Source organism: Nyctereutes procyonoides, unplaced genomic scaffold (genome assembly GCF_905146905.1).
Source record: "Nyctereutes procyonoides isolate TBG_1078 unplaced genomic scaffold, NYPRO_anot_genome, whole genome shotgun sequence".
In the NCBI taxonomy this organism is placed as follows: Eukaryota; Metazoa; Chordata; class Mammalia; order Carnivora; family Canidae; genus Nyctereutes; species Nyctereutes procyonoides.
The window spans coordinates 3,546,870-3,572,904 of NW_026575123.1; the positions used below are offsets into that span (position 1 = coordinate 3,546,870).

Below are 26,035 nucleotides of genomic sequence, written 5' to 3' on the forward strand. Positions count from 1 at the left end.
TGGCCAATGGATGAGGTCATGTGGGGAGAGTGAAAGGAAAAAAAAAAGATGTTGGGAACCAAGGGAATTACTGATGTTTTAGGAAGAGGCAGTCCAAAAGAAGCTCCTAGGGAGGCTGAGAAGGAAAAGCTAGAAAAAGTAGAAAGAAAAGCAGTGGACGTAGCTGTTATAAGAAAGTCAAGAAAAGACTTTCAGGCACAGAAAGTGTGCTTCCAATGAGTTTGTGCTCAGAGAAACGCCGACAGTAAGTCTAAAAAGCCTTTCCTTGATTTAGCAATAAAGTGACTGTGGACAGGGTGGTTTCACTAAAGACAGTCTTGCAAAACCGAGATTGCAGTGAGTTGAAAAGGGAATAAGGAAGAAAATAGAAACAGTGGAATAGAAACTACACTTTCAAAAAGCTTGACTGTTGAGGGAAAAAGGATCATACCTCAATACAGACAGATGTAAGATATTTAAACCCTAAAAAGATCCTAATGATTTCATAACTGGAGTTTTGTTTAGTCAAACAATTCATAACAAACAGGTATTAGAAAAGGACTCTGAGAAATGAGAATTTCTCTGTTGCAAGCTCGGTAAAGTTGCAGATGGATTTTTGCTATTTACACCCTAAATGTTACTTTCAATTAATGTAGAACACACTTTTGGGGGTCTTGTCAGAGTTGTTATGACAAGTCTAATAACTGTGAAATATGATTTTAAGACTAAATGAATTATCATTTCTAACATCAGATGTACTTCTTTTCAAAAGGCTGAATAATGCTTTTATAACCAGGAAAAGATGATGGTGGTAGTAGGGAATAAGTAAAAATAAATAAATAAAAGGCTAGAAAGTATTTGTGAATTTTGCTTCTTTTCATCTAGCCCTAAGGGGAAATAATTGGAATAAATATAGTGATGTCCTTTTTCTCTGATAGAATAATTTTTTAAAAAATGATGTCAGTTTTTGAAGCCCAGCAATTTTTAAGTGGTTTTTTCCCATTTTCTGAGTAAATATAGGACTCTGTGCTCAGTTTTAAAATTCACAATGGCTTTCTAGACTAAAAATGACAACATTCAATAACAACATTCATGTTTATAAATGTAAACATTATCTTTAGGAACAATCTTTAACTAGTAACTGAACCTCTTGTTCAACATTAGCTAAACTAAACAGCAAAACAGGATATTCTGACCAAATAGCAAAATACAATTTTAATTGGAAAATGCTTTTTAAATCTGTGCAGGGGCACCTGGGTAGTTGTCAGTTAAGCATCTGACTCCTGATTTTAGCTCATATCACGATCTCAGTGTGATGAGATCAAGCCTCACATTGGGGCTTCCCGAGCTGGGTGTGGAGTCTGCTTGAGATTCTCTCTCTCTCCCTCTGCCCTTCCCCAGCTCGCTTGTGCACTCTCAAAATAAATAAATAGGGGTGCCGGTGTGGTCAGTCGGTAAAATTTCTGCCATCAGCTCAGGTCATGATCCCAGGGTCTTGGGATTGAGCCTGCTGTTGGGCTCTCTGCTCAATGGGGAGTCTGCTTTTCCCTCAGCTTCTCTACTCCCCCTGCTTGTGCTTTCTCTGTCTAAATAAATAAATAAATAGATAGATAGATAAATAAATAAATAAGATTTACTTGTGTGAAGCTAGTTTTTGTATTCAAGAAAAATTTCTAGTCCTCTTGAGGACACCTTGTCTTAGGAATATCTCAAACCACTACTATAAAGAAACTAGAAAATTAAATGGAATTTGAAAATCAGTATAACCACGTTAAGTCAAATGCACAATTGGCTCTTTTGTACAAGATATATACTGGGATTTTTAACTCTCATGACAACCCTAAGACTTATGTAGTATTATTACCTGACTTGAGGCTGAGAAAGGTTAAGGAGTTGACTCAAAGACATATAGCTAGGAAATGGCAAGTGAGAATTCACACCCAAGTTTTCTTATGGGAAGATTTTGTTGAGAGGATGACAATGCCAAATATAAGTAGTTCAAAATAATACTATAAGCAATGCCACTATCTTAGAATGCATTTCTGGGATTATTGATCAAACTTAACACAGATAAGTGCTACAAACATTGGAACAAATGAGAGCTCTCTGAGCCGGGGAAGAGTCAGCCAGCTATAAATTCCTTCTCTGCCACATACTGGCTATGTGACTTGAAGGAAACTTACTTTCCTCATCTGTAAAAAGAAGGTAATTGGGGCACCTGGGTGGGCAGTGGTTGAGTGTCTGCCTTCAGCTCAGGGCATGGTTCCAGGGTCCTGGGATTGAGTCCCACATCAGGCTCCCCACAGGGAACCTGGTTCTCCCTCTGCCTATGTCTCTGCCTCTCTCTGTGTGTCTCTCATGAATAAATAAATAAGATCTTAAAAAAATAATGAAGAGAAAGTAATTAATGCCAACCGTCAAGACCTGTTGGGAGGTTCCAATGAATACACGCAAAGCACCAATATAGTGCATAGCCCACATGATGAATACCAACTACACACTGACTCCTTCCTCTTTAGGAAAGCCTGTATATAGAACTCACTTAGATCTTGAACAATAGATTGAATTGGGATATTAAAAGAGAATGGGGAAGCTCATTCCAGGAAGAGAAAACACACAGTAGGAGACACAGCAGGGAAAATGTGTTGAAAATAGTTTAACTGAAGCAGAACATTTGTATTGAATAGTATATAATAAGCCTGGAAAGCAGTTGGGGGCCAGATTACATAGGGCCTCAGCCAAAGAATTTAGCTTTTAAGTAGCAGAGAATGATTGAAAATGTGGTTCCTTTTTAAAAGTATGCTTCATTAGCTTTATTTTCTATTATAAAGCAATATCTGTGCATTGCTAAAGGTCTGTAAACCACAGAAATGGGTAAAGAAAGTACAAATCCCCTTATTCAATCTTGAGAGATAAACTTTTTTATTGTTATATCCTTTGCTGCTATTTTGATTCAGTTTTTCTTTTACTGTGTACATTTGTTATTTTCATACTAATAATGATGTTTATAAATGCACATGTATGTATTGGAAAACACTAAGCACATTTACAAAACTGCTTTTTTATGCAAAGCCTTGCCTCTAAAAAAACGGGATTGCACATTTAGGATGGTCAGATGACCTATGAGAGCTCCCTCGGTGCTAGAATAAATGAAGTTTGAGCGACACATTTATCAGGTACCATGTTTGCTTATCTTTCTGGTGTGTCTTGTCCTATAATTTCAACCTAAAGCTGTAACATTTTTATGCTTTATTTGTAATCTAATGAAGTTATTTGATTTTTCAAAAATGGTTGCTACCGTCACACTAAGGATCACCCCTGGGGGTATTTGGATATCTCTCCTCGAGTGTAAAAGTTTGAACTTGGAAATGGATGGGGTAAAAGTGGGCTTTTAGATGGCTTATTCTGACCAAAGCATATCAGAAAGATTCAAGGAAGGGAATCATGGAACAAGAGAGATCATATTAGGTATTGGAAACAAGTCAGACATAAGTCAAAAAGGGCTAAGACTGGTGACAGGCAACAGACAAAAGGAAAGCAGCAAATGCAGGAAATAGTACAGAGAGAGAATTGAGAGGACTTGGTGATTCATGAGCTACAGAGGGTGGGGATGAGTAATGATAGATGATGCTAAGGTGTCACCTTTGGCAATTTACATATGCCTCAATTTCCGCATCTATAAAATGAAGTTAATAATTGTACCTTCCTCATAGGGTTGTTGAGAGGATTAAATGGATGACGTCTAAGATGCTTAGCACAATAATAACTGGAATGTGTTCTCAGGAAGTGTGAGCTATTACTGTTTATATAGCTGTTGAGTATAGATGACTTGGTTAATAATGACATTCTTGTTTTGTTTTGTTTTTTTAAAGTAAACTCCACACCCAGCATGGTCCCCAACATTGGACTTGAACTCATGACCCTGAGATCAAGATCTGAGCCGAAATCAAGAGTTGGACGCCACTGACCCACCCAGGAGCCCTACTGATGACATTTTTAAAAGAAATAGCAAAGTCAGGGTTGGAGGTCTGATTGGAGTGGAGGAGGTGGGTTGAGCTACATTTTAGACATGTCATATTTAGGTTTATGGTGGACAGTGAATTAAAAATGCTTACAAGAAGCCACCACTGGCTACTGATGTTTTTGACCATAGGTACGTTTTGGGAAGATTCATGAAAAGCAGGCACCTGGAGGATGGATGCCCACTGCAAAGTATTACCTGCACCTCTCCCCACAACCTCCATTTATTAGTAGGAATTAGCTTAACAAATGCAGAGCCCCTAGATGGGTTAACTTCCTGGCTGAGCAGCTCCCCAGGCAAGACAGATTATCAAAGTAGTGAAGCGCCTAGGCTTTGGAGCCAGATCTGTTTGCATCCCATCTCTTCCACTTACTACTGTCTGATTTCAAGAAAATTAGCACTCCAAACTTCACTTTTCTTACTTACAAAATGGAATAATACCAATTTCTATCTTATAGGATAGATGAGAGGATTAAATGAGACTCTTCAAGTGTAGCCCTTTATAAAAGGTTTATAAAATGCCATATAAATGTGGGGCTCCTGGGTAGCTCAGTGGCTGAGCATCTGCTTTGGCTCAGGTCGTGATCTTAGGGTTCTGGGATCGAGTCCTGAATCAGGCTCCCTGCAGAGAGCCTGCTTCTTCCTCTTCTCCCTCTGCCTATGTCTCTGCCACTCTATGTCTCTCATGAATAAATAAATAAAATCTTTTAAAAAAAGATGTCATATAAATGCCAAGTATGGCTATGAATCCTGTCTTTCCTAGAGGTTATGAGTTATATATTTTTTTAATTTATTTATGATAGTCACAGAGAGAGAGAGAGAGAGGCAGAGACACAGGCAGAGGGAGAAGCAGGCTCCATGCACCGGGAGCCCGACGTGGGATTCAATCCCGGGTCTCCAGGATCGCGCCCTGGGCCAAAGGCAGGCGCCAAACCTCTGCGCCCCCCAGGGATCCCATGAGTTATATTTCTTATCCATCCCTTGTGGTATCAAACATGAGAAGCCCTCTCTTCTAACTGCTGATCACTTTGCCCCCCTTATCAGTGGTCTTCTGCCTCTCCCTGTGTCTCAGTCCCTTTGGGAACTTCGCTACCTATGATTGTGTGAAGTCCTTGAATTCAGGCAGCATATTTGGGGCAAGATAGTCTCTCCACCCCTGGAGAAACCCACTGTATTAGTTTTCTATTGCTGCTCTAAATGAATTACCACATCCTTAGTAGCTGAAAACAACACAAACACATCTTATAGTTCTGGAACTCAGACACCTAAAATGGGTTCACTTGGCTATAGTCAAGGTGTAAGCAGGGCTGTGTTCCCCTCTGGAGGCTCTAGGGGAAGATCCACAACCTTGTCCTTTCCAGCTTCTACAGGCTGCCTGCATTCATTCCTTGGTTTATGACCCCTTCTTCCATTCTCAAAGCCAGCAATGGTGGGTTGGGTTCTTCTTACATCACCAACCCTCTCTCTGGTTCTCCTCTATCCCTCCTCTTCTCCTCTTAAGGACCCTTGTGATTACACTGGGCCCACCTGGATAACCCAGAATAATCCCCCTGTGTTAAGGTCCACTAATTAGCAACTTTAATTCCTTTTATGACTTTAATTCCCCCTCCCTTTGCTATGTAGCCTAACATTCACAGGTTCTCAGGATTAGGACAAGGACTTTGAGGGATCATCATTCTGCTTACCACACCTTCCACAAAGAAAACTTCAAGGAGGTTTCCCCTGCTTTGTCCCTCTGCCTTGTAGGACCTGATTCACCAAATGATGAAACATCAATCACAATTTGATAATTGTAATAGTCACAATTAGGAGGCATTTCATGCTAAGATTTTTCTTCTGGTCTAATCCTGATTCTGCTCAATGCTTAAAGATATATTTGCCCCCAAATCAGTGAATATTAACTAAAAATTTTTTAGAAAATAGTGATCCTCATAAACCTTCTCTAGCATGGGAAAGAAAGGTTTACCATCAAGTATTAAATTTTATAAATCATACAAATATCCATTCCATTTCTGAGACTAAACCACCTCACAAGTCCACTGTGATCATTACCAATACATTCCTTATTTCTTTTTTTAAAGATTTATTTATTTATTTGAGGGGGGCAGGGGCAGAGGGAGAGACTCTTCAAGCAGACTCTTCACTGAGCATGGAGCCCAGCATGAAGCTTGATCTCAGGATCCTGAGATCACAACCGAGGCCAAAACCAAGAGTTTATGCTCAACCGACTGAGCCACCCAGGTGCCCCCTAGACTTCTTATTTCTCTACCAGAACCTCAACAGCCGTGTTTTCATTTTAGCTCCAACTGATGATTAATGGACAGCAGAGTATGTCTTAAGAAAGACAGGTGAAAAATATCAGGTTGCATGGCAAACCATGTAAATATATCAGAGAATGGAATTTTTTTAAGGGGTAAAAGGCCATCAATACTATTTTAAGAGTACCAGGACCTCAAATACTTGTAGCTAAAAAATGGGTAAAACATCAATACCTTTGAGTTTCACTCTGAAATTCAGTATTCCTGTCTTTTAAGCTTTCAACTCCAACACATATAAATGTGCTCAAGATATGTTGGTCCAACTGTTCAGTGATGATAATTTTTTTTTAATTTTTAAGCATTGATCCTAATTTACAGTCTAGAGAGGAGGCTAGACTTAGTATGGAATATGGAACTGGAAAAATATTTAGCTTGAAGAACAGGAAAGGCTAACACTAGCTTTGGGCAGGACACTCAAGAGAAAGCAAGGAGAGCGAACCAACAAGTATTAAACATCTCTTATTGCCAAACATTGCATTTATATATATTGTCTCAGTTAATTCTCACAACTCCAATAGGTAGGCATTGTCACCCCCATTTCGAAGAGAAAGGAATTGAGGCTTCAAGATATGAAGAGACTCTTCCATAATCATATGGCTAGAAAGTGCCAGCACTGGGATTAGCATCCAATTCTACCTGACTCAACGCGCATTCATTCTCTTGCCACCACCCTCAACTGTGCTTTCCCGAGTCCCAGTTTCCTCATCTACAAAGTGAGAGAGTCAGATAATCTCCCAAGGTCCCTCACACTCTCACCATGTGGCCTCCATGCTTGGGAAGGGGATAGGAGATCAGAAAGGGGGGCTGTCTCTGACACAAGGCAGAATGTCTTTCTCTCTTAAGTGGAAAAGAAGTAGGACCCCAGGTCCTCCTGTATGTCTTAACTCCTTGACCTCTGTAAGGAGGCCGCTGCTAGGGATTGTGCCACAAATGATGAAGGAACTCCCAATGCCCACCACTCTCTCTGTGCTCTCTCTCTCTGTCAAATACTCATTAAAAAAAAGAAACAAGGGATCCCTGGGTGGCGCAGCGGTTTGGCGCCTGCCTTTGGCCCAGGGCGCGATCCTGGAGACCCGGGATCGAGTCCCACGTCAGGCTCCCAGTGCATGGAGCCTGCTTCTTCCTCTGCCTGTGTCTCTGCCTCTCTCTCTGTGTGTGTGACTATCATAAATAAATAAAAATTAAAAAAAAAAAGAAACAAGTTCTCCTTAGTGGATCTGATTTTTATGAATGTATATTTTCTTCTTTTTTTTTTTAAAGATTTTTAAAATGTTATTTATTCATGAGAGACATAGAGAGAGAGGCAGAGACATAGGCAGAGAGAGAAGCAGACTCCCTGCAGGGAGTCCGATGCAGGACTTGATCCCAGGACCCCAGGATAATGCCCTGAGCCAAAGGCAGATACTCAACTACTGAGCCACCTAGGCACCCCTGAATTTACATTTTCAAAAACAAATCCATCAACACTCATTATTGAGAATCTTCCTGTGTCCAACACTGAGTTAAATGGTATTCAGGGGTTCCACAGGGGAAAGCAAGGTTGTGTAGAGATAGTCTGTATTCTCAAGAAACTTACAACTAGGAGGCGGGGGGGAGGGGGGACACAATTCATAAGGCAATTTTCAGAAGATGGTGTAAAATGCAGGACTAAACCATGTGGTCTAGACAATATGCACTACAGGAGTCCAGAGACCAGGAGGTCAATGTCAACACGGGCTGCAGTCCTCAGGTTAGGCTCCGTGAGAACTAGGGCAAAGACAACGTTCTTTACCTTGCATTCTGCACCAGTCTTCCTTGGCCTTCTCTGTAATTGTGAAATCCTAGTATGAACCTTTCACATAGTTCAAACAGTCTCAGTTTGGGAGGCTGCAGTGATGTCCTTCATACCATGTCATCTGAATGTCACTTCATCTTTATTGGCACATCTGGGAGGGGCAAAACCCCAAAGGTATGCAAACACGGTCATGGATACTTGCTTCAAGCCATGGGAAGTTTCAAGCAAAACCAGTTTCTCAACAGAGCAAATGTTGTGTAAGGTATAAGAAGCTTGAGAAACTAAAGGCAAAGCCTGTCACAGCAAGAACCAGATTTGAATGGGGACACTTTCTTGTCTTAGTCACCTCTTAGTCTGCATCTTGGCCCTTACCTGTGGAGACCCCAGGGATTCTTTTACACTTTGGCCCAGAGAATAAGAACTTCTTATCTCCATAACCACAAACCCAATATGCCCATCCTCATGTGTACTCTACTGATAAGAGACTCTAGGTCTAAAAAATTGGTTCAAAATTCTGGATCCTTCCTCACCCTCAGACAACTAAATGTGTGTCCCTTCCCTCAAATTCTACCCAATATACAATCAGGGAATGCTATCCCAAGAGATGGTCTGAGTTGATACAGTAGTCTATTAAACTAAATATTCACTATAGGGGCACCTGGGTGGTTCAGTCAGTTAAGCATCTGCCTTTGGTTCAGACCATGATCCTGGGGTCCTGGGATTAAGCCCTGTGTCAGGGTCCCTGCTCAGTGAGGAGTCTGCTTCTCCCTATCCCTCTGCCTGCCACTCTACTTGTGCTCTCTCTCTCTGTCAAAAAAATAAATAAAATCTTTAAAATAAATAAATAAATAAATAAATATAAATAAATATATTCACTATATTTACTGGGTATCCTGAAAAAATACTAGATTTAGGGATATTTGCCAAACTAGTTGAAGACACAAAACTGATATATGGGAAATAGTATCTAAGCATACTCTATACTAAATCAAAGGTAACTGGTTCAGAAATATGAGGAACTGATAAATATAGAATAAGGGAAAGATTTATAGAGGCAGGGTTTAGGATCAACCTTAAAGAATGGGAAGAATTTGGATAGAAAGGGAAGAGAAACTATGACATTCTAGAAAAGAGAATACTCTAACCAAAGGCAAGAAAAGTAGATGTATTCACAGAAAGCCAAGGCAGTCAGTCTGTCCGGAGGAAGGGTGGCAAGAATGAGCCTAGCAAGAATTTGTGGGAAATGAGATCATATGGATAGGATGAACTCATCAATAAAGTTAGCAAACATTTATTAAGTGCTGATTAGGCATCCAGCACTGAACTAGGTCTCTTGCACATAATAATAATAATAGCTTATACCTACTAGAGTTTACCGTGTGCCAGGTACTGTGTTATGGATATTATCCTTTATGGATATTATCTCAATTAACCATCACTACAGGCCTATGACATACACACTGTTAATATTTCCATTTTACAAATGAAAAAAATGAAACCCAGAGAGGTTAAGGAACCTGCTCCATATCATATAGTAATTGAGTGGAAACGCCTCAATTCAAACCAAAGGAGTCACCTCAAATATGGGTTCTAAGCACAATACTAACTCGCTTCCACACATATTATCTCATTAAATCCCCATAAAGTTCCCTGTGGCATAAACGTCACTATCCACATTTTGCAAATGGGGATCCAAGGCTCCCAAGAGTCAGTGAATTGCCCAAGGTGGTTCTGCTGAGTACAGAACTGGCATTTGAAAGCAGGCCCACTAATTCCAAGTCCTTTAAACTTTCCATTACAACAGAGCTGCCTGGCAGAAAGTTTGTCTAGAATGGGATCAATTTAGGAGAAATTTTAATAGCCTGAAAATGTAAAGGGCAAGAAGCCTATGTGATAGAACAAGTTAAGAACATCAGGGTTTTGAACAGACATGACTTGTTTGATAAAGACAGGTTTAGTCCTGGCACAGGAAATTGAATTGGGAAAAGACTGGATTTGATCACTAGGTGATAATAGAGGTGGTAAGGACCTAAAAATGGGCGTGGGAGGAGGGGGAGAAGGACAGAAACAATGATCAATATTGGAAGCCAAATCCAATAGTTCTCAGGGAATTAAACAGCTGAGGGCAATGAAAGGAGATTAAGTCAAAGAGGACTTTGCTTCTGGCCAAAATGACTTAATGGACTATTGACAGGGAATGAGAGGTTATAAAAGCAGCTGGTTTGTGGCAAAAAATGAAGGTTGTTTTTTGAACATGTGCAATCTGGTTGGCAGAACAATGACTGGCACATTCCAGAGGAAATGACCAGTAGACAGAGATGTGGCATTGGAGCTCAGGTAGAAAGAAGCTGTCGGTCACATCTGACAAATAAGCTATGCAGGACCACTGAGGGGGCAGAAGAGTCAGATCCCAAGGAAAATAGGTTTTTCATAGTGTCAATAAGCCAGGAGTCAGCAGAGAACAAAAATGCAGCATAACAAAAGAAAAAGCCGCAGGTCTGGACAAGTTGTTAGGGCCAAGGCAAAGAGATAAAAAATTAAAGGGACAGAACAACAAATGAGATCTCACTCATATCAAGGAGAAATGACCACTGAATACTTTCCTGTCCTGTTTCTGGTATTTTGGAGTGTTTCCTTATGGCAGGAGCCAACCCAGCATAATTGAGGAGACCCCGTAATCTGACCCTGCAGAATAACCAGGAATTTTGCAACAAGGAGTATATGATCCACATTAGTATAAGGAGAGAACTGAAGTCATCCAAAAAGTCCTCTTCACTGTAATGTATGCTTAAAACCGATTACTACAGTAAAACTTAGGTTATGGGGCGCCTGCGTGGCTCAGTTGGTTGAGCGTTTGCCTTCAGCTCAGATCATGATCCTGGGGTCCTGGGATCAAGTGTCACATCAGGCTCCCTGCTCAGTCGGGAGTCTGCTTCTTCCCCTGCCTCTCTTCTGGCTTATGTTCTCTCTCTCTCAAAATAAATTAAAAAAAAAAAAAAAAAAAGACTTTCTCCCTCTGTCTTCCTGCTGCACGCTCATGTGCACTCTCTGTCTCTAAAATAAGTAAATAAAGTCTTAAAAAAATAAATAAAGTGAGGGGGATCCCTGGGTGGCTCAGCGGTTTGGTGCCTGCCTTTGGCCCAGGGCACGATCCTGGAGTCCCGGGATCAATTCCTGCTCAGGCTCCCGGCATGAAGCCTGCTTCTCCCTCTGCCTGTGTCTCTGCCTCTCTCTCTGTCTCTCTCTATCATGAATAAATAAATAAATCTTTTTTTAAAAAGTGAAATAAAGTAATAAAATAAAATTTAGGTTAGATGTCTTGTACCACAATAAAAAAGGGAAGCATAAATATTATGGGTCCCCCTAAATTTCCAAAAGCCCATTTAATTTAGCATCTCTGGGACTTACCCTTTTATGTCCAAGATCGTGATTTCCTTGCCCAGGTTGGTGACTATGCTGCTGAGGGAATGAAGGTACTTAAGCCAAGGATGTCACAGCTATGCTGTTCTCATGCCCCTTCCAATCTAGAAAAAGAATAGGATAGTCAATTATGGCCAATTTTCAGTGGAAACTCCTCTTCTGGCCTTTCTGCTCCCTCTGTCCTTTTGCCAGAACATTGAGAGCATGATCCATTGGCCATAGCTCCACCCTCTGTGACCTCTTCTGCCCGACAGAATGAAGAAAGTGAGACATAGAGCAACCCAGCCAATACCTGGGAGGGACTAAAATGAGACAAGAACCCAGGAGTACCCTGATGTCAGTTCTTGCATGTTGCTTTTGGGACACCTTCTTTTAAAGTTTTAGGTCTTTTTAATTGGCTTCACAGACATCACCTCCAAGCCTACACACAATTGCTTTCCTGCTCACAATACAACTTGGTCCTGGTTCAGGGGTCATCCATGAACCCACAGTCTTGGACATAGCTAACAACACAGGGTTCCTCCCCGCTTACAAGTAAGGAAACAAGGCCCAAGGTTATGGAGTGGCTTGCCTAAAGGCATACACCTGGTTAATTGCAGAACACGAAGGAGACACAGGCTTTCTGATCCACTCTCTAAATCTCTTTTAGCTAGACAAAGAGATCCCAGCTGAAATACTTGAAATTCTATTTCTATTAAAGCTTTGCTTTCCCCATGATTGGTCTCTTCTGCTGCCTTTTTTCTCAAAAGATGTTTGAAATGCCTGAAATGCTAGATTAGGGGTCCAGTAGAGATGGTAGCAGGAGCAGTGGAGTGGAGAAACTCACTGGTTACCCACAAAACCATCACAGACAGCTCCAGGGGAACCCGTGTGTGCTAGAGCTCTCTAGTCCTTTCTGCCATTGCCCCATATTGACTGATCTCTGCCTCTGAAATCCTTGATTATCAAAATCAATAGGCAGCTGGTTGGCTTGGGAGGGGCCCTCCAAGGCTATGGCAAGATAGAGGAATGACAGCACAGCTCATCATAAACAGATTTATCAGGCAAACTTCAGGAAAAACTGGTTGCTCAAGCTTGCCACCTCAGGAAAACAGTTTTGTGTTAAGTTTGACATGATGTGAAATGGATGTACGCAAGTTTGTTCCATTGCTACACTCATCTGGGGAGCTTTTTGTGGGTCACTTCACGCAAAAAGTTCCTCCCCAACCCCCAGAGATAATTCAAGCTACAAAGTTAACCAGAGAAATGGATTATCTATTTTCACCAAGCCTCTAAATCTTTTCTACGGTCATTTTCTGCAAATGTGAGAATTCAAATTTAGAACTTGAAAGTTATAGTCATATAGTCATAAAATAATAGAGCTGTATGGGACTTGGAAGTCATCTAATCCAGCTCCTAATTTTGCAGATGAGGAAACTGAGGGTTTCCAGTTTTAGGATATTGTACTTCTATGCAGCCTAGGATTCCACTCATTTCTTTAAAAGCCCAAACTGCACTGTCGACTCTAAGGAGCTAGTGGTCAATATAAAACCCACAGTGTTCTACAGATAAATGCTGCTCAGCTAGATTTTCCACACCCCAGGTTTATATGGTACATTTCCTAAAATTTTGTTCAGGGGTTTACATTTTCCCTTTCCATTCCTTTCTTTTTTTTTTTTTTTTTAAGTTTTAACTCCATATTCCAGCCTATGGTTTGAATTTTGGTTCTGTCTTGAGTTTGTTTTGTTTTTTTTTTAAGATTTTATTTATTTATTCATGAGAGATACAGAGAGAGAGAGAAGCACAGACACAGGCAGAGGGAGAAGCAGGTTCCATGCAGGGAGCCCGACATGGGACTGGATCCCGGGTCTCTAGGATCACACCCTGGGCTGAAAGCAGCACTAAACCGCTGAGCCATCGGGCTGCCCTGTCTTGAGTTGCTTAAGGGCATTTGGGAAAGAGGAAGATCCTTTGCTAGTGTGCACTTTGCAGTATGCTTGCCATCTCACGTTTAATAGCTGAATTGTTCTAAATAAAACTCTACAAAAAGCGTTTAATTTTCTAATTCTCCCACCTCATTTTGTAGGTCCTCAGGGAAGATGGACAATTTTTCTCCCTTGTTACATGAAGGAGATCTAGAATGGGGCTTTCCTCCACAGGGCAGAAGAATATTCTCACAGTTTGTATCTTATCGGGAACTGGTGTGCCTGGGGTAATGTGGTGAAAGGCCACCCTCTCAACCCCGGAGTGGAGGAGTCTTTTTTATGTCCATTTTGATGTATCATTTAATGATTTATCTTCCATTAGCCATGAAAGCTGGAGGAAGCAAGAAATTTAGGAGTAGGGAGGAAAGGAAGAATTTCCTAACCTCTTTTGTACTCCAAAGAATTGTTGTATGCAAGAGGAGAATTAACTTGAGTGAAATATTGTCATCACTTTATACTGTAAACAGCCAGAAACCTCAGAATTACCCCCTGACTTCTTCCTCTCCTTCATCCCCCCTCTTTAATTTTTTTTATTTTTATTTTATTTTTTTATGATAGTCACACAGAGAGAGAGAGAGAGAGAGAGGCAGAGACAGAGGCAGAAGGAGAAGCAGGCTCCATGCACCGGGAGCCCGATGTGGGAGTCGATCCTGGGTCTCCAGGATCGCGCCCTGGGCCAAAGGCAGGCGCTAAACCGCTGCGCCACCCAGGGATCCCATCCCCCATCTTTAATAATAAGAATGGCTGACACTTATCAGGCACTTGCCTTGTGCCTGATACCATGCTAAGTACTTTACAAGCCTAATTTAATCTTCATAACAATTATCATGATTTAACAGACTGGTACTTTTAAGAGATTAAATTACTCACTTGAACTCACACATTTAGCAATGGCAGGGTCAAGACTTATTCCCAGGTTACTGTGATTCCAGAGTTCCAAAGCTTACCCACCATAAGTTTAGTCCAGGTCCTCTGAGAGAGCCATCAAACTATAATGTAGGTTTGACCCACATGGATCATGGAGGAAGGAAGGAGAAAAGGAAAGAAGGAGGGAAGGAGGTGGGAAGGCTGGTTGAGTGGAAGAATCATAGACTACAGTTCATTTCTAAGAAAGTTCAGCAAAGCTGATGAAGCATCTGGAGCTGAAATTGCTTACAGAAAAGTCCCACATTTCCGAGAAATGGGTCTGTCTTGGTATCCCTCCCATACTCACCAATAAAGCAGCCTGCTGGAAGCATGACTCAGCAAAAAGCAGTGATGGACTTCAGAGCACAAAAGCTGGCCGTATCAATTGTGATTCTTTCTGAGAGGTGCCTTTTTTTTAAAGATTTATATATTTATTATTATTTTAGAGAGGAGGAGAGGGAGAATCTCAAGCAGACTCCCCACTGAGCACAGAGCCGGAAGCAGGGCTAGATCTCATGAACCTGAGCTCCTGAGCCGAAATCAAGAGTTGGACGCTTAACTGAGCCACCCAGGTGCCCCTGAGGGTACATTTTCATTGCTGTCTTATTGTGTTACACTATCTCTTCAAGCAAATCTGCTGATGTCTTCAACAGATGTCTCTACCTACTTCCCTAGTTCAGGCTTCTGTCATTGCTTACCTAGATAATTCCGGTAATGCTTTAAATTATTTCCCTACTTCCAGTCTCAATACCCTTAAAACATTTCCTGCAAGGCTACTGGGGCGATCCACTATATAAGTCCAGCTATGTCAAAACCCAGTTTAAGAAGTTAGGTAGAGACATTTTTTTTTTAAGTCTTAGAATAGGGGAGCACCTGGGTGGTTCAGTGGTTGAGCATCTGCCTTTGGCTCAGGATGTGATCCTGGGGTTCTGGGATTGAGTCCTGCATCAGGCTCCCTGAAGGGAGCCTATGTCTCTGCTTCTCTTTGTGTGTCTCTCATGAATGAATAAATTTAAAAAATCTTAGAATAGGTATGAGGATCCTCTAACATATAAATAACAAGAATCCCACCAGCTTTCATTAATTAGGCTAATTTTAAAACTGTCTTGTATTTTCTTGGTAAGGCCATCATTATGGTATTTATTTAGGAGACTATTCCAGCTACCACATAAAATTCATCTATTTAAAAACCCTTCAAACATTTGCAAGATAAAACCCAAGTTTTTGACCCCAGGACCTGGCCAGTCATTATTTCTCCAGCATCATTCCAGCCATTCCGTACCTGGCATTCAATGCTTTGAAAACAAAGTACTGAATTTTTTTTGTAGTTCCTGCTATACGGATATAGTTCCACATATCCATGCCTTCGTTTATACTCTTCCCTCTATCTGGGATGCTATTCTGTCTTCTTCTCCTCTTCCTTTTGTGCCTATTTGAATCCCATTCAGATTTGGCTCAGCTGCCATCCCCCTTGAAGCTTTCTATGGTTCATATACAACCCAACTCAAAGATCATTTAGTCCAATTTCTAGTCTAATTCAGGAATTCTATCTAAGGCATCCAGGCAGAAGGTCATCAGAGGGAGAGCTCATGACTTCACAAGGCAACTGGCTTTGGCCTGTCCTCATGGTTACATAAGTCAGTCAAAATCACTTCTTATTTTGTTTCATGAGGGAGTCCGTCTGTTCCTCTTTATCTCTTGTGTGGATGGTAGTTAAAATAGTACTCACCTGAAGCTTCAGGATGAATGGGAGCTAGAATTTGGAAGCCTAACTGAGAAATTCTCTTGGCAGGTCCTGTAGAGGTGATCTCTAGCTTTGAATTTCCTGATCTCATCAAGGGAGGGGTGGGCAGAGCGGTGGTGGAAATGATGATGAGGAGAGACAAAGTTTCCCAACATGCCATTTGTCATTTCCCTCTGGTTGTAATTTCTGAACTTTCTCACTTTGTATTTCTGAGCTCCTATCTGTAACTCACCAATATTTCAAGAGACCTTCAGAATGTCTGCAGGCTTCAAGATGGAGGATGTAGCCTATGGCAAACCACACAAAGGACAGAATTCAGTCACAGTGACTGTAGTTGCCAAGTTTCCACATCAGTAAAATCTCCCTTCTTCCAAGACTGAAAGGTTGCATCTCTAACCAAATACTTAGAAGGGAGATACCCTAGTATGGAGGAGAAGACAGTGAACAAAGGCTGGTTCCGGGATTGTGGGGTGTGAAGCATGATGAACATGAACTTTTTTTATCCACATTCTAGCACAGACCAATTATTTGTGTTTCCAATTTTCAATAGGTACTACCTGATTTCATGCATTTTAGTGGGCTCAGTATGGTGGCTTGCTCAGTTAACACCTGGACATCATCAAGTAGTTTCAGCCAAAGGTTTATTTATACAAGAAAAATTATAATATATATACTCAAATCAGGAAAATAGATATGAATCAATGTTGTTTACACTGCAATATTGGAAATGAAAACAATAAAAATCATACAGGCTGTTAAGAATCATTAGATTATCTTACTAGCCATTGTTACTCAGTACAAACAGAGCATAAAACTACATTTCTTATTGGCACTTGAGTACAGATCATCTGGAAATATAAACATGAAAATAGAGTAATGAAAGGAAATCAGTTCTGTTAGAATTTTTAAATTTTAATGTAAACTTTTTAAAAGACTTTCTTTTTCTAGAGCAGTTTTAGGTTTACAACAAAATTGAGGGAAGGTACAGAGATTTCTCATATATCCCCACCCCTCACACATGGGTAGCCTCTCCCATTCTCATCATTCCCAAGAACGATTCATTTTCCACCGAGGATGAACATACTTGACACATCATAATCACCTAACTGCCATATTTTGCCTCAGGGTTCACTCTTGGTGTTGTACCATCTATGAGTTTTGACAAATGTATAATGACACATATCAATTGGTATAACATGATACAGAGTAATTGCACTGCCTTAAAGCCATTAAGCTTTAAAATGTATTCTAAAGCAGCTACTAAAACCATTGATACACTGCTGAAATAGACAGATCAATGGAAAGAGGTAAACAGTCTGGAAATGGACCCAAGTGCAAACAAAATAACTTTTATGATAAAAGGAGCATTCCAAATCAATGGGGAAAATATTCAATAAATGATGTTGGGATAAGTGGTTAGTTTTTTAGAAAAAATAAAAGTAGAGCTGTAGTTTCCTCTGAACATCCAGAATACATTACAGGTGGACAAAAGACTTAAACATAAAAATGAAACCATAAAAGTACTAGAATAAAACAATGAATTTTTATAATAATCTTGTCATGGAAAAGGCTTTTTCTAAGTATGACAAAAAATCCAGAAGTCATAAAGAAAAGATCAATAAATATGACTACTTACAAATGGAATCTTTTGAATAAAACATGCATTCAACAAAAAAAGTCAAAGATAATACTCTGGGCAAAAAAATGGTTAACACATATGATATCAGTACTAATTCCTGTAATATAGAGAGAGCTTTTAGAAATCTAGAAGAAAAAGAGCTACTACTCACAAAAGAGTGAGCAAAAACATGAACTGGTAGTCCCCAGAAAAAGAACTGCAAATGCCTCAGCACGCGCGCGCGCGCGCACACACACACACACAGACACACACACACACACACAATACCCAACCTCACTGCCAATTCAATACATGCAAATTAAAATAGCACTGAGATACCATTTTTTGACATATCAAGTTAGCAAAGTTTTAAAAGTTGGATAACAAAACATGTCTGGCAAGCGGGGAAATGTGCACTACTAGTAGAAGAATATATTTCATCACCCTTTTGGAATAAAATTTGGCAATTTCTGCCAAAATTCAAGTGCACATATACTTGACCTAGAGGCCCTTCGTCTAGAAATCTGCCCTTCAGATAAATTCACATGACAACAGCAAGATCTATAATCAAAGTTGTGTGTTTCTGCATGGTCTAACTAGTAAAAATAGAAACCAGAACAAGAAATAAATTCTGAAGGGAAAGAAAAAAACCACTGAAGAAAGAAGATCGTGTCTCATATACACTGATATGGAATAATATCCAATGTATGCTGTCCATTGAAATACGCACAATAGCATGCTTTATATAATAAGTCCATTTGCATAAATACAAAAGGGAGATACCTATACTTTTTATAATGCGTAGAAATTTTGTGGAAGGATATACACTGGTTGACTCTGGAGAGTGAGTCAGAGAGATGGGGTAGAGGTTCTCACCTTTGACTTTATAACCTTCTTTACTGCTTAAATGTTTTATCAGAGACACATATTCCTTTTGAAATAAAAAGCTATCTTTTTTTTTTTTTTACTTTTACAAATGAAAAAGAGAACTTCCATCTTGCTAAGGAAAATTCCTGTAAAGAATATTGAGTGTTCTTTTATTTTGTCACCTTTCTTAATATATTTTCAAATCTATTGAATAAATGGAAGATTCTAAATTCAGTCTCTCTTATCTATCATTCCTCCTATCTGCCCATCCATCAGTTCCTAATACTTGTTAATACTTGTGATAGGTGTGGCATGGGGAACTGAAGGGCACTGAGAATTTTTAAACTGTCTTCTATATATCCATTATAGATATCACTCACCTTGCAAGATGGACATGGTTCAGCAAAGTTGGAAATAAAAGGTTTCCCTGGAGTGGATTCCGTGACTTACTAACATTTTAAAATTTACTGTCCTTTCCCAAAGATATTACAACAAGCTAAATTAAAATTCTGGGTGATGGAGTGGTTAAAATAATCTCTAGAATATATATTAGGCATTGATATGTAGCTAAAATGCTATACATGTGGAGATGATCCAACTTGTTGCCTGTGCGTGATAGAAAAAGCCTATCACAGCCCAGGTGGCTCAGTGGTTTAGCGCCTGCCTTTGGCCCAGGGCCTGATCCTGGAGACCCGGGATCGAGTCCCAGATCCGGCTTCCTGCATGGAGCCTGCTTCTTCCTCTGCCTGTGTCTGTCTGTCTGTCTGTCTCTCTCTTTATTTATTATAAATAAATAAAATCTTAAAAAAAAAAAAAAGCCGGGATCCCTGGGTGGCGCAGCAGTTTGGTGCCTGCCTTTGGCCCAGGGCGCGATCCTGGAGACCCGGGATCGAATCCCACGTCGGGCTCCCGGTGTATGGAGCCTGCTTCTCCCTCTGCCTGTGTCTCTGCCTCTCTCTCTCTCTCTCACTGTGTGCCTATCATAAAAAAAAAAAAAAAAAAAAAAAAAAAAAAAACCTATCAAGCCTATCAAGTCAGGAGGTTTAGCCTATGGTTCTGCCAGTACCATCACCATCTGACCAAGGGTGAGAGATTTATGTTCAAGTCTTCATTCTGCCATCAGATCTTCAATAAGAGCTTAATATAGGCTGGGCCCTTATACTCTAGTATTAAATTCTTTATGCCATATACCATACCATCATAAAGCATAGACTATAAGTGCGGCATGATATAGTTTAATAAAATGTTTCTTTTTTAATAAAATGTTTTAAAACAATATAAAAGGTATTGAGGAGGTATCAACTGCATGTGAAAGAGCCAAGTGTCCCCTGATTTAATTATTACTCTCCTACTTAAACTCTCAGTGATTCTCAGGTGCCCTCAAATGAACTCCGGATCTTGACATTCAACATGCTTCATCATCTGTCTCCCATCTACTTCTTTGGCTGGACCTACCTCTTGACACTGCTCTTCCCAACTCCTGAGATACCTGAGATACCTACATTACGAGGAAAACGAATTGTTTGCAGTCCTCCATTGTTATTTCACCCTAATATGCCTTTGCAAATGTTTCTTTTCTTGCCTGCTTAAAAAGCTCATATTCATCCTTCGAGACCAGGCTCAGGAATCACCCCATCAGGAAAGTCTTCCCCTTGATCCTCTCTCTACATTTTATGTATACCTTTATTATCACACTTATCACCCTGTCATACATGCTTAGAGAAGTATGCAGATGAATCCCTTTTTGGAGTGTAAGCTTCTAGAGGGCAGAGACCCTGTCTCAATAATCATCATGTATCTAGCATATGCCACAATGCCTGGTGAGAGAAGGAGCGGTCCAGTATATTTATAAATGGATGAATTTTAAAAAACAAATTAATCGGGGATCCCTGGGTGGCTCAGCGGTTTGGTGCCTGCTTTCAGCCCAGGGCGTGATCCTGGAGACCCGGGATTGTCCCATGTCGGGCTCCCTGCATGGAGCCTGTTTCTCCCCTCTGCCTGTGTCTCTGCTTCCTCTCTCTCCCTCTCTCTCTCTCTCTCATTAATAAATAAATAAAATCTTTAAAAATTAATTAATTAATTACTTAATCATACTACAACTGAAGGAATTCTTTGTAGTTGACGCTTCTTAACAATATATTAACAAATCTAGTAAAGTTGCATCTCTCTTGGATTCCATCTTATCTCTACCTCAATCCAGTGGAACTGGCGCCACCCAAGGCATTATAGTGAGGTTCTTGTAACAATTGCTTGAATGTCAACTTTACTGTTGGTGCAATCTTGCATAGGGAAAGGTTGACTTCAGCACACAAGTCCCCGAGTATATATCATTTTAATCTTGACAGTGTACTCTTAAGCGACTGCCCTGTTTTTTTCCCTCACATTATTACTAGCATCTCTCCAAACAAGCTTAGATAGCAACATGTTTTCTTTGGCAAATTGATTAATGGGGGCATTACTCATATGCCTGGTTGTACAACGCGTCCAATAACATTGTCATTTTGTTTATGGGGTGTGGGGTAAAAATATCCAGGAATTCACCTCCAGTGGAGTGACCACCTGTTTGCCAGAAATGTTAAAGAGGGAGCTCTGTGGATGCAGCCCCCTTGAAGAATGCTGAAGGGGGTCTCGTTTCATCACCAGCCTCCCCCACAACAAACTGCCTCCTGCAAGCTTAGCAGTAGCACCTGTGGAAATAAGAGAAGAGCCATATTGGGTACCTTAGCACTGGCTGGGAACTGAGCTGCCCTGCAAGGCACCTGGAGAGACTGCCAAAGTAGCTCTTCCCAAGCCTGAAGGATGGCAAAGCTTGGGGAGCTGTCAAGCCCTGTGTCAGTGGCCAGGAGAGAAGTTGACCTTGATTTCGAAGTAGAAACAAGGGAGAAAGTGGGAATCAAAGGAGGCACTGGACAGGGGGAGGGAGAGACGCCTGGATAGCTCGGTGGTTGAACGTTTGCCTTTGGTTCAGGGTGCAATCCTGGGGTTCTGGGATGGAGTCCCCCATTGGGCTCCCTGCAGGGGGGCCTGCCTCTCCCTCTGCCTATGTCTCTGCCTCTCTGTGTCTCTCATGAATAAATAAAATCTTTAGAATTAAAAAAAAAAAGAAAGGGGGAGGGAACACAAGGGCAGAAAACTGGTAAGTGTATCTAGTACTGCTCCACCTTCCTTCAGGCATCCTACAGTGGGGGTAGGGAAGGGGTCAGGAGGATGAGGGTTCCCAGGTGGAGGAGGTACCATCTTACCCCATAAGCTATGACCAGGCAGGGAGGGAGCAAGCCTGGATTCGGGGCCTCACCTGCAGCAGCCAGAACTGAGCAGATCCACAGACAAATTCCATGCAGGCTGGGAAAGGAGGCTATCTAAGGGAAACAGCCTGAAGTTTTCCAGACAAAACAAATGGTAGAAAATCTTACAGGATTAGGGAAAGGATAACCCCCTTCCAGGACCTGCTGTCTTCAAACACAGAAGGGCAAAAACAACCGAGCACAAGAGCCATGTGAACAAAAAAGGAAAGGGTGAGGCACAGAGGAGAGGGTTAAGAGTCCAGGCTGACAACCAAGGTCCAAAAGATTGACATTTCTTGCCCAATCCCGGGCTGCATGGGCATCAGCCAGCACAAGGCCATCTTGAACTGGCAGGAGTAGGACTTAAGAAGCTTATTTGAGGAAGGCAGCTTTACTGACAAGACAATATGACTTTCTATTCTAGTTTAGAAAACCATCTAGAGGCCACAGCTTAAATGTTAAGGAGATCTGTGAAATTTGCAATGACATGTATGTACTCCTGGTAAAAAGTGGAAGGAGGGAGTTTTGTGTTTTGAGTCTCATCACAGGGCGCCAGGAGAGTCAGGAGAGGCTGTAGCATCAAACTCTTAAGACTTTTAAATTCCTGAAATGAGGAATAGGAATTATAAAATGAGAATAGCTAGCTGCATAAACTCTTAGTTCTGATTATACTATTTTGTCAAAATATTAGTATTTGCATGGAAAATATATATATATACCGATGCAAAGTTCCCATAGATCACTGCGGTTATGTGGTTACATGCCCCAAAAGTTCTAGTAGAAGGCCCCAGAAAATGTCAGGCAGCACCAAGTCCAGAACAGAAATGAAAACAGAATAATTATTTCAATCAGATTAAAGCACAAATAAACAAGCAAGCAGCCAAAACTATGGTTCCTCCACACACATGGGATGTTACTAATGTCTTGCCCCTGGAAGGAGAGGTGGTAGCATCAGAAACTGCTCAGAAAAGGCCAAACTTTACAGAATCAGGCATGGGAAAAGACTTTTCATCTTGGATAGGTAAAGACTGAGATAATAGCATGGTATAAATCTGTAAAACTCATAGAGTCAAAATAGACTTGTTTACAATACAGGGATCAAAGGGTATCCTTTGAAACTTGGTTGAGATAAACTTAGAATACATATTTTAAAGTTTATTTATTTATGTAACTAATCTCTACATCCAGTTCAGGGCTCACACTCACTACTCTGAGATCAAGAGTCACATGCTCTTTTGACTGAGCGAGTCTGGTGCCCCTAGAATACATATTTTAAAAGTGCCATTTCATATAGCACAGGAAAAAATATCTTTAATGATTTGGACACATTGATGAATGACAGAGACAGAAATGGCTACTCAGCAGACCTATGCTACCTAACTTGTAAGGCTAACCTTAGCTAGAACAACCACACCATTCTACCAAAGACAGCTCTTGGTGACAGAAATACTGTTAGCACGATTGGTTGGATTCCATATGGTAATACTTTCATTCCTATGAGATAATTTTCACACAAACATTTTTGGAAACTATCAAGTGATAATACTACACTGGTATATGCTATTACGCAAACTATCAGGTGCTATACCATTCAGGTAACATTGTGTATTGACCCAAGTAGATTGACATTAACCATCTTCAGGTTTCTTTTTTTTTTTTTTTTAATGGAGGCCAAGTTTTTTTTTTTTAATTTTTTTATTTATTTATGATAGTCACACACACAGAGAGAGAGAGAGAGAGGCAGAGACACAGGCAGAGGGAGAAGCAGGCTCCATGCACCGGGAGCCCGACGTGGGATTCGATCCCGGGTCTCCAGGATCAAGCCCTGGGCCAAAGGCAGGAGCTAAACCACTGCGCCACCCAGGGATCCCCATCTTCAGGTTTCAGTGTCTTTGAAAACAATTCTATATATAAGCCAAAAGGTTTAAAGCTATATCCTGGAATAGAAGTCTTCTTCTGTAGATGAGAGAAGCCTTTCAAGTCAAAGGAACTGAAAATATGCTTTACAAAAATTCTTAAATATGTAAATGAATTAAAAGATAAATGAAGATATGTGATACTAAACAAAAAAATCAGAACATCTATAATATTAAAAGATAATACCAGAAAGAAAAAAATCAAAGGCATTTACCTTAGCAATAGATAGCAGATGCCCAAAATATTGCTAATACTTACATTCTCAGAAATATTATTTGTGTCTTTTTGAAAATATCTTTAGGGGCATAAGTAGGTCGGAAAAGGTCCCAAAAGTAGGTAGACTGGGGTTTTTCTTTTTCCCCCTTACAAATGGAGAAAATTGAAGCAAAATTTGGAGCAGTTTAGGCTATTTTTAAAACAAGAGGTGGGGTGCCTGGAGGGCTCAGTTGCTTGAGTGTCTGCCTTTGGCTCATGGCCCGATCTCTGGGGTCCTGGGATTGAGCCTGGAGCCCACATTGGGCTCCCTGCTCACTGGGGAATCTGCTGCTTCTTCTGCCCCTCCCCCCTTTCGCACTCTCTCTCAAATATAAAATCTTAAAAAAAAAAAAAAAAAAGAGGTAATTCCTCTGCTGTTCTCATGAAATAGTCAAGTACCAAAACCACACTTCTTCCTGGATAACCCAGGAATCATCTTTTGTTCCTTAAAAATGCAAATTCCAGAAGAAGAGTCCTGTCAAATTTCCATTCAGCAAACAACTCCAGGTTTACCAGAGCTTACACTGGAAACAATAACTTTAAAAGTGAACTTTGATGGAAGAAAGCCGCTTTTTAAAAATTGGTTTCTAAGCTTTAAATGCAGTCTGAGTTTTTTTTTTTTTATTTTACTTACTCCATAACATTGCCATACTAAGTTTAAATTTCTACAGGTCTGAGTCAATAGAATACAATGTACCTGTCTTCTGCGTGTCTGGTGGGTAAGCCCTAAGGAGAGTTGTGAAAGAAGGTACCTGGTCAGTTCTTTATCACTCTCCTATCTCCCCTGCCCTAACCCTCATTAGCCATTTGCTGCTTTTTATTTTTTTATTTTTATTTTTTATTTTTTTGACCTGAGTTTATTTGCTGCTTTTTAAATGCTCAAACCCATGCCTCAGGAATCAGATCTACCCAGGTCTCTCCCCCTTTTAGAACTCCTATCCTCCAAAATCATATATTTCTCTTTTCTCCTACACCTCAACCCCATGTTAAACTAACCTTTAGGTAGCACGTAAGAGAGAAAAGAAAGAAGCACATTCACACTAAAGTGTAAATGACTAATAGTGATGCTTTGCAAGCCATTTCTTAACAAAGAGTGGTTCAGTTTTAAACGGTTGCTTACTGGCCAAATAATTAACCTATTATTTATTTCCTCAGATAACGGCACACTTGATTCTTTCCTACTAGAAAGAAGGAAATGTATACATTTGGCTTAGGAAAAGCCACAGCATTTGAAGTAGAAATAGAGGTCAGGACAATATGAAGCAAAGCCGTCATTGAGTTTGAGAGAAGTTGTCTGCGTTGGTGAAGGGGAAGAGGCATGGGAAAGTTTGAACATGGAAAGTTTTGGTTCTGTGAGCTTCATTTTCTCTTCCTTATTTTTATGCTGATTAGGTCTTTTTTCCCTTCCTTTTTGACAAACTGTTTTAGTACTTCTTGACCTTATTTATTTATTTTGCCCCTGCTGACAAGCTGGAGGCTGAATTATGTGCTCGCTCTTAAAATGTTCCCTTAGGCTCTTGCCTCTGAGCTTTCCAGCCAATGCAGAGAGTAAATAGGTACTGTGCTATATGCAAATGCAGGCATATTTGTCCGTGTAGGCCAAAGGAGGGGAGGCAGTTTGCAAAATGCCTTAAGAGCAGAAACGAAAAAAAAAAAAAAAAAGAGCAGAACCGAACTTCTGAACTGGAATATTTTATAACCTCATGAAAATAAGCTAAACTTTTCAGAAACAAAAAGTACAGAGGAATACTTCTCTATATAATAAGCTGGAAAAAAACCACACACAAAACAAAACATGACTAATACTTGAGCAGTGAGTTCACCTCAAGCATTTCATGAATTTCACATGACCCACCCACTTTTTCTCTGTACCTCTGAAGATTACCATATCAGCAGCAATAATACTCTGTTGTTCGAGCGCCAGATTTACATATCAACGTAGCCATGGCATTCCTGAATGTAGAATAT

The 26,035-nt window shown here is 40.5% G+C and overlaps 1 protein-coding gene across 1 annotated transcript in view; it reads right to left on the reverse strand.

Moving 5' to 3' along the window:
- DUSP16 (dual specificity phosphatase 16) overlaps positions 1–11,718 on the reverse strand; it is a 101,747-nt gene extending 90,029 nt beyond the window's left edge. The window contains exon 1 of the mRNA XM_055336705.1: positions 11,501–11,718. The gene's annotated coding sequence lies outside the window, so the exon portion shown is untranslated. The remainder of the gene's footprint in view (positions 1–11,500) is intronic.
- Positions 11,719–26,035: the final 14,317 nt, after the last annotated feature.